Below are 10,000 nucleotides of genomic sequence, written 5' to 3' on the forward strand. Positions count from 1 at the left end.
AAAGACAGAATGCATGTTAATTTGTCCTCGTCAGAAAAGACAGAACATAAAAGAAGCACAACTTAACATAAAATATAAAGACAATACTATCAAACAAGTTACTAAGCATATGCTATTAGGCATTACTATTGATCAAAATCTTTCGTGGCAGGAACATATTCATTGCCTCATAAAGCAAGTATCATCTAGTGTATTCCAATTATCACAGATCAAACACTTTCTTGATAATCATTCTAGACGTGTGTTTTACTTTGCCTATATCCAGTCTCGCCTCAGCTATTGCTCGATTATTTGGGGTAAATGTCCTCCTTCTACATTAAAGCCACTTTGCTCTTTACAAAAACGTGCCATTAAGATGATTAACCATGTAAATACCACAGGTGGATCTGTGCGCAATATGTACAAAGAACTTCAAATATTACCTGTTCATATACTTATTAGATATAACACATTGATTCTTATGCATAAAATTGTTCATAACGCATGCCCACAATATTTAAAATCGTTATTTTGTTTCCAGTTCCAACGTAATTCAGATAGAGCTATTGTCCCAAAGCCTAAAATTGATTTATTTAAGATGAGTCTCTCATTTAATGGAAGCATCGAATGGAACATGCTTCCAAAGACATGTCGTCAAATTCCAGCCATATCTCTCTTTAAAACTAAGATAAGAATATTTCTATTCGATACATTTGATTAACCTACTCGCGGTCTTTTGCAAATGCTTGCTTGTACTCAGTCCACTAGTTGCCATGCCATGTTGAATGAAAAATCGAATGTATGTGTATGTGTGAACAGTAAGTGCGTGTGTGTGTTTGTGTGTGTTTGAGTGTGTGGGCGTGAATGTGTACGTATGTCTTTGTTGCTTGTTTTATAATTGTGTGTGTGTGTGTGTGTGTGTGTGTGTGTGTGTGTGTGTGTGTGTGTGTGTGTGTGTGTGTGTAAGTACCTATGTACATGTAATGTACCAATTGTTCCAGTTTTTCATCGCTTTGTTACCTTTAATAGAATATTCAAGTTCCTGTTCTTATTCGTCGTTCTTATTATTTTATTTTATTTCAGTTTATTTCTTTATTTTTATGTTTTGTGTCGTTCGTTCTTTATTTTTTATGTCGTTAAATGGGCAGAATTGTAAAAAGGCCTTTACTGTGCCTAATTCTTTACCCATTAAAGATTCAATCAATCAATCAATCTTCTTCTTCTTCTTTTTCCTTTAATCGCTCCTTTTCATCTTTGCACAGAGAGCTGAAAGAGGTATTCACACACAAACGTGTGTTGGAACCTTAAAAAGAGTATTAACGTCTTGTGTAATGACTTTTGCTATGTAGGAGATGGATGGTGGAGACTGAGACATCCTGTCACTTTTCGTTAGTTAGATGATACACAGAGCGGCATGTGTGTGTGTGTGTGTGTGTGTGTGTGTGTGTGTGTGTGTGTGTAACGTCACTCATTTCTCATCATTGTACCGAAAGTTGACAGAGGCAACTTCATACAGTCATGTGTGGGAAGTTTCAAGTAAAGTATCGTTTTGTGATCTGAATACTCAGCTGTACTCTCTGTCTCTCTCTGTCTGTCTGTCTCTGTCTGTCTCTCTGTCTCTGTCTCTCTCTGTCTTTGTCTCTCTGTCGCTGTCTCTTTCTCTGTGTCTCTGTCTCTCTGTCTGTCTCTCTGTGTCTCTGTGTCTCTGTCTCTGCCTCTCTCTGTCTCTGTCTCTGTGTCTTTGTCTCTCTGTCTCTCTCTCTCTCTCTGTCTCTGCCTCTGTCTCTCTGTCTCTGTCTCTCTCTGTTTCTGTCTCTCTGTCTCTGTCTCTGTTTCTGTGTCTCTGTCTGTCTCTGTCTCTGTCTCTCTGTCTCTCTCTCTGTCTGTCTGTCTGTCTGTCTGTTTGTCTCTCTGTCTCTGTCTCTGTCTCTGTCTCTCTCTCTCTCTCTCTCTGTCTGTCTCTCTATCTGTCTGTCTCTAACCCTCCCCACTCTCTCTCTCTCTCTCTCTCTCTCTCTCTCTCTCTCTCTCTCTCTGTTGTTATTCTTTTCTTTCCTTTTTGTCTATTGCTTGGTGAGTAGCTGAATGGTCAGAGCCTTGGATAACTCTCCTGTAGGTGAGTGATTGAATGAAGTCCGTGGGTCATTTGGGTCAAGGGTGGTAGTGTTCCATTCTCCTACAGGTCAGCATTATGTGCAGATTTTTCTACTGTCTTCCCTTCGCGTGGAAACCCGCATGCAAAATATCAATTACGCGCTCGTTAGAGATCCCATAATAATCCAATTCAGCGTTCGGTAGAGTATGGCTGCCTGTATGATGATGTGTCTCAACGATGGCTGCCAAAATGCTAGGATAAAATCGGTCATACACTTCTTTTATACGAGAGAAAATCAGAACATTTCAATGCCCTTGCATATGAAGCAAGAAGCATTTACAATCTGTATGTATGGAGTCTCCCGTCGGACCGACGGATGAGTAGGCAAACAGGCTTATCTGTCGGTGTGTGTCCTCATAATTATGGGAGAAGTGGCCGATTCTGGATGCGCAGCACTTCCCATAGGTGTTGCAAGGGAAAACATCTCCAGAAGTTGAGCCCTGCTTCCTTTTCGCTCACGCTTCATTTATGACGGGTGCAATAGCCGAGTGGTTAAAGCGTTGGACTGTCAATCTGAGGGTCCCGGGTTCGAATCACGGTGACGGCGCCCGGTGGGTAAAGGGTTGAGACTTTTACGATCTCCCAGGTCAACATATGTGCAGACCTGCTAGTGCCTGAACCCCCTTCGTGTGTATATGCAAGCAGAAGATCAAATACGCACGTTAAAGCTCCTGTAATCCATGTCAGCGTTCGGTGTGTTATGGAAACAAGAACATACCCAGCATGCACACCCCCGAAAACGGAGTATGGCTGCCTACATGGGGGGGTAAAAACGGTCATACACGTAAAAGCCCACTCGTGTGCATACGAGTGAACGTGGGAGTTGCAGCCCATGAACGCAGAAGAAGAAGAAGAAGCTTCATTTACAATATCGCTTTGGATTGACACTCTTCACATGAAGTCAGTACTCTATCACTGAATTCGCTTTCATGTAAATAAAAGTTTTCTTGTGTCACTATAGTGTGAGGATGTCAGATCTTTCTTTGGTTAGCACTTGAGCCTCGGAAACTGAAGACTGGCTTTTGAACAACTCCTTTTTTTTCTTTTTTCTTTTTTTTTAAGTTCGTTGCCATGAAGAAGATGGATGACGAAAACTCCGACAGGACCTGTCACAATCTCGTTAACTTGTAGCCTGTGATGTTAAGACACAGCGGCACGTTTTAGATCTTTCCACACCTCCTTCAACCCTTTCCTTTTTCTATTTCTCTTTTTTTCTTTTCCTTTCTTTTCTTTTCTTAAAGTCTTAGTCTTTGTAACGAAAGTTGATGGAGGCATTCTCACACAAACATGAAGGCCTACTCGCAGCCTCGAGGAAAAAAAAAGTGTCATCTTGTAATTTTTTTTTCTTCTTTTTTTCATGACGAGTGGTTAAGTGGTTAGATCATTGATTTTTTTTTTTTCACACCCGTATAACCGCGGCATGATTGTAAGATAAAAATCCGTTGTTCAAATCCCGGTAGAGCCTGTTAAGGTAAAGGTGGAGATGGTTCCAGTCTATAAGATCAAACAACATACAGACGCACATTTTTCTTGTGTCTTCTCTTTGTGTGTAAAACGCACCCAGAATATCAAATACGTACCAGTTTACTGGCCGATGAATTATCACAAGCAAATGTCAGCAAAACGTGGAAAAGCCGCTCCCACCCCTACCACCTTTTTTAAAAATTTATTTTATCTTATTTTATTTTATTTTTGCTAGCAGTTTTACTAAGGGAACTGAATACTGCATTAAAAAAGAAAAAAGAAAAAAAACAAATATAGACCGCCTGTTGCAATGCATGAGAAGAACGATGGAGTCACTGCAGAACCTGTCATTTCTCGTTAATTCGTGTAGCCTTGTGATGTTGTACACGACAGCATGACTAAGCTCTTTCCTCTCCCGCTCCTCATCTGTCTGTCTGTCTTTCTTTCTTTCTTTCTTTCTTTCTTTCTTGTCTTTTGTTGTTGTTGGTGGTTTGGGTTTTTTTCATATCATAGCGCATTATTTCGTCCTTGTACCGAAAGCTCACAGAGGCTGCAGGCATTATCACACAAACATAATGTATACGTGGAATTTTGCATCACTGAAGAGACAGAAGTATCGTTTTGTAGCCTGAATTATTTGTGATCTATTGTTTATCATTCCTTATTATTATTATTATTATTATTATTATTATTATTATTATTATCATTATTATTATCATCATCATCATCATCATTATTATTATTATTATTATTATTATTATTGTTGTTGTTGTTGTTGTTCTTGTTATGAATATTATTGTGAGTATTATTATCGTTAACATTTTTACTATTATTGTTATTGTCTGAAGTAGTAGTAGCAGTAGTTGTTGTAGTTGTCGTAGTAGTATCATTATCATTATGAGTATTATTATTATTTTGCAATAATTGTTCTCTGCTGTTTATCGAGTAGCTAAGTGTTAAGAGTCTTGAATTTCTATCCAGCATTATTATAAGTAATAATGAAAGATCCTGTGTTCAAATACCACGAGAGCCTGCTAGGATTTAGATTGGGGATGTTCCCACTCTCCAACGTCGTCGACATAATGCGAAGATTGTCTTGGGTTTTCCCGTCATGTGTTGACACATCTAAAAATATCAAATACGTAATACGTAACTGAACACTCGGTGAAATAAAGAAGAAAAAGAAAACATGCTGAAACGAAGGAGATGATTGATGGAGAGAGTGACAGGGCCTGTCACTACTTGTTGACTTGCAGTGTGTGGTGAAAACACAGCGGCACGATTTGCTCCTACCCTTTTCATTTTTCCTCTTCTTCTTCCTTCTTCTACTTCTTCTTCTACTAAACGTTTTGAATTTTTGTCTCTGTTCCGAAAGCTGATAGAGGTATCCTTACACAAAGATGCACTAATTTTATATATATATATATATATATATATATATATACTTTTTTTTTTTTCTTGTTTGGAGGGACCGCTGTGTGGTGGGTTTTATAGCCAGGTGGTTAGAGCGTTGGACTTTTGTCCGCCAGGTTTCTGAAGTTCTGAGTTCGAATCCTGTACTGGCAGTGCCCGTGTGGGTGGTTAGAAGTAGACACTTTTCTTATGTTTTTTGTTTGTTTGTTTTTACCAGTCTTCCAGTTATATACATGACGTGCAGCTTTTCTTGTGTTTTCTTCCAGTGTTTAAATACGGAAACGTGACCAGTATGTCTGTCTGTTAGCAAGGATTTTGCACTGTATGAGGGAACATGTGCATGTGGGTGGGGTGGGCATGGTGTAATTGTGTCCGAGAATTTGTGTTCAGTAGTGTGTGTGTGTGTGTGTGTGTGTGTGTGTGTGTGTGTGTGTGTGTGTGAAATAGAAATGCAATTGTGTATTTCTTTATCACAATATTATTGTATATGTATGCATTTTATTGTTATTGTTGCTTCTTATCTGCTTGTTTCTTCTCTCTCTCTCTCTCTCTCCTATATATATATATTGGGTTTTTTTTAATTTCTTTTTATTCTTTCTTTTTTTGTCCATTGATGGCTTGATGTAAAAAAAAGAAGAAGAAATTATTGCTTATTCAATTTACCATCATGAAATAAAATCTTGACTTGACTTGAATATGATATGTACGTCAAAGATCTTGTAATCCACGTTCGTGTTCAGTGTGATGAGGTAAGACGAACAAAGCCAGTTTGTACAATATCACTGACTGTATTAGTGCCTGAATGACTGACTGAGTAAAAACTTCAATAAAAAATAGATGAATAAAAAAAAAGCGGTTATTTTACTGAAAAACACCAGAGAGAAATGTACTTGATGTGTTGTTGTTGAAGACTGTGTTTTATGTGAGTGTATAAAAAACCTTCCCTAATCTTTCAAGTCTGGCCCTTAAAACCCACCTCTTCACAAGATAGCCTCCCTTCCCTACCTCTTCCTTGTCTGCAGTTTCTCCAGTTTTAGAGTTATGCGTGCATGTGAATGACTGGTGTGAAAGCGCTTAGATTTGTCTCTGCACAAGATTCAGCGCTATATAAATACTATCATTATTATCAAAAGAAAAAAAAACCCAGTTATCGTATGTATCTACACCCTAGTGACTAGGCTGGCCTACCTCGGCATTATCTGACTATCAATTCTAATTCACGTAACAGGAATATCAGTTACACCCTCCCCTCTACCCAGAGTCATGTCTCTCTCGAGCAGTAGCAACCCACACTTACAACATTAACTACTCAAAAGACTGCTATAACTGAGTGTCCCTTAACTCACTCAGTACGGCCAGTCCTCTCTTCTCCTCTACACAGACCCCTCGGATGTCCAGTGGGTGTCTGAATGACCCAACCTTTAGCTTCCGTCGTCAGAACTGTGGTATTCTTTGTCAACATTCACCTCTTCAGTATAAGAGCCTTCCGCTTGCAATATTTTGATGATGGTAATTGGGGTGAAACGCTGTTAACGTCGTCTCTTTCGCCGTTCGTATGGAGAGAGTTAAAACGCTGCCGAAGTATGACAAAGGAGACGGGAGAAGAACGCTAGAGATTCAGACAGACAGAAAGAAAGAAAGAGGAGCACAGAAGCCAGGTCCATGAAATCAGAGAGCCGGGCGGCAGATGGATCACCTGGCAGTCACTGCTCCCTTGGGCCCTCACAGGAGGAGAAGGAGAAGGAGGAGGAGGTGTGATTCGGAAGCCGGCGACAGTTGTCTCCTTCCGTTCCCCGTGAAGCACACGCCGCAGTGTGAAGAGAGGAAGACCTGGACAGGACAGTTCTCCACGGCGCGCGCGTCGTCAGGAGGGCGTTTTGTGCTGTTGACAGGCCTTCTGGCGTCCAGCCATCGCTCATTCATGGCCGCACTCCGTAAATAGGAGAGGGGTCTCTATCTCCCCACCCCCACCCCACCCTTTTATCCCTCCCTCCCTCTCTCCCTGTCACTTCCTCTCTCTCTCTCTCTTTCTGTCTGTCTGTCTGTCTGTTGGTCGGCCGGTCGGTATCTCTCTCTCTCTCTCTCTCTCTCTCTTCTATCTGTCTGTCTGTCTGTCTTTCGCTGTCCATATCTGTCTCTCTGGCTCTGCCTTTCTGTCTGGCTCTCTCTCTGTCTCTGTCGCTCTCTGTCTGTCTGTATGTCTGTCTGTTTGTCTGTCATTCGGTCGGTCTGTCTCTCTCTCGCTCTCTCTCTCTGTCTCTCTGTCTCTCTCTCTCTGTCTCTGTCTCTGTCTCTCTCTCTCTTCTCTCTCTCTCTCTCTCTCTCTCTCTCTCTCTCCTGCTTTGAACGGTAACACTACTGCCTTTTATCTTCCTTATCCATTTAAGACTTCTGCCTGAGGCATAAGAAGCACTTGCATGTAAATGTGTGTGAGTGTGTATGTATTTGAAAGCAGCCTATCATAGTGTTTTTATGCGTTTGTATATGTCACTAATTATGCATGCATGTTGTGTGTTTTTTTTAATGTGTGTGTGTATGTATGAGTGTGTATGTGTGGGCACACACACTCATACACGCGCGGGGGTGCCTGCATAATATGTCATGTGCTGTCGCGTCTGTATACCTTTCCCTGCAACGAAAGAAATGGGTCATTCACTTTTTTTGTTTCTTAGTCAGCAATATATCCATCATGCAGAGTCAAACAACCCTGAGAATGAGCAAAAGGCATTACAAAACAAGACGGAACATAATGGAGGGGGGCATTAAGACACGGACAGAGAGAACACAAACGCGCCTCCGGAAATCAGAAATCCTGCTGGGACCATCGGTCAAATAGCCGTAATTCTACCCCCACCCCCTCCCCCCACTTCCCCAGCACTCCCCCCTCCTACCCTCACCCTCACCCTTACCCCCACCCCCTTCAGTTGCCAGGAGGTATGTGATTTGGAGAAGGGGACGTGAGAATCTTCTTCATCCTTCTTCGTTGTGGAGGAGAAGACGTTACTGTGTGAAGAAGAAGAAGAGGTGGAGACTCAGTGGACAATTCCCCAGTGCACGTTCGTTGGCTGAAGGGCAAGCCTGTGGCGTCTAACCCGTCCCTCATTTCATGGTCGCACTCCGTAAACAGAGGGGCGGGAGAGGGTGTTCTCTTTCCCTTTTTCTTTCCTCCTGGCGATGCTGCCGTCGTCAATCTCTTTCCCATATCTTTCCAACACGTACGTGCGTGCAGCGGTGTAGTATTGCTGTGTGTGTGTGTGTGTGTGTGTGTGTGTGTGTGTGTGTGTGTGTGTGTGTGACGGTGTTTGTGTGTGTGTGTGTGGGGGGGAGTGGTGAGGGGGTGCGATTGAAAGGGACAGATAGATAGATAGATAGAGGGATGGGAGATAGACTGGTTAATGTGTGTGCCCGTGTCTGTGGTTAATGTGTGTGCCCGTGTCTGTCTGTCTGTCTGTGTCTGTCTATATGTGTGCATGTATATTAGGGAAAGGCGTAATACAGGGAGATATTGACTGAAAAAAGAGATAAAGGACTTTGTAAAAGCAGAATATATGCATATATTTCTGTCTCTCTGCCTGCCTGCTTGCCTGCCTGCCTGCTGGTGTCAGTATCTCTGTTGTCTGTTCCATGTAACAGCGCATGGTGCTCGAAGCAAGACAAATATCTAGCTAAATATATACATGTACACAATGCAATGGCAACAATCGTACATACATATGCTTGAGTCATAGCTTTGCTCCAACAAATGCATCATAACCTCCTGTCTTCTTAGAAACACGCAGTAAAGAAAGAACAGCCTTATGTGAACGGCTTTGACAACGGAGCGGAAGGCATTGACAGAACAGACAGAAAAGAACATTGAGAAGTTTCAGTTTCACTTTCACTTTCTCAAGGAGGCGTCACTGCGTTCGGACAAATCCATACACGCTACACCACATCTGTTGAGCAGATGCCTGACCAGCAGCATAACCCAACGCGCTTAGTCAGGCCTTGAGTGCATGCTTACATATTTGTGTACCTATGAAAGTGGATTTCATTTTACGTAATTTCGCCAGAGGACAACACTCTCGTTGCCATGGGTTCTTTTTCAGTGCGCCAAGTGCGTGCTGCACACGGGACCTCGGTTTATCGTCTCATCCGAAAGACTAGACGCTCAGTTTGATTTTCCAGTCAAACTTAGGAGAAAGGGCGAGAGCGGGATTCGAACCCACACCCTCACGGACTCTCTGTATTGGCAGCTGAGCGTCTTAACCATTCTGCCACCTTCCTCCTAGTTGAGAAGGCAATCAAAGACAAATGCCCAGAATCGCCGTGATTGTGAACGCAGATTGAGAGCCCTCTAAATCCGTCCATCACATGGCAAATCTTCGTTCCTCTTAGTCATTAGGAAGCAGGACTGATAAGCGGGTGACATATTTCTCCTGCATGTTTTTTTTTTTTTTAGTTTTGGGGGAGGGGGGGTCTTTTTCTTTTCTTTTTTTCTTTCTTTTTTTTTTCTTTCTTTTTTTTTCTCTTCTTTTCCAACGCTGTATGAAGCATCGACTTTCGGTAGTTGTTAGGTGCAAGTTCGTTCGTTAGCTTGTGGCAGCCTCTGGCGTCCAACCTTTGATGGTAGCACTCCGGAAATAGGAGGGAGTGTATGGCGGTTTTTGTATTGTAAGACAATGCTATGTCTCCCCCCCCCCGCCCCTCCCCCCCCCCCCTGCAGATTCATAATATTCTTTACTTTACTGTGACAGACATATAGCGTGTTTGATTTCAAAGTTTAGGTTTAATTCGTGAAAGACAACAACAGTAGGATCTGTGCGTATGTGAAATGTTACGATTGTCTTCCAGTCGCTATTTGTCTCCTTTTCTTCGGTTCTTTTCGGGTTTTTTTTGTTTGTTTGTTTGTTTTTCGGTTGTTGTTTTTTTGTGTGTGTTTTTGTTGTTGTTTTTGCGTGTGTGTGTGTATGTGTGTGTGTGTGTGTGTGTGTGTGTGTGTGTCTGTGT

This window comes from Babylonia areolata, chromosome 22 (assembly GCF_041734735.1).
Source record: "Babylonia areolata isolate BAREFJ2019XMU chromosome 22, ASM4173473v1, whole genome shotgun sequence".
Taxonomy (NCBI): Eukaryota; Metazoa; Mollusca; class Gastropoda; order Neogastropoda; family Buccinidae; genus Babylonia; species Babylonia areolata.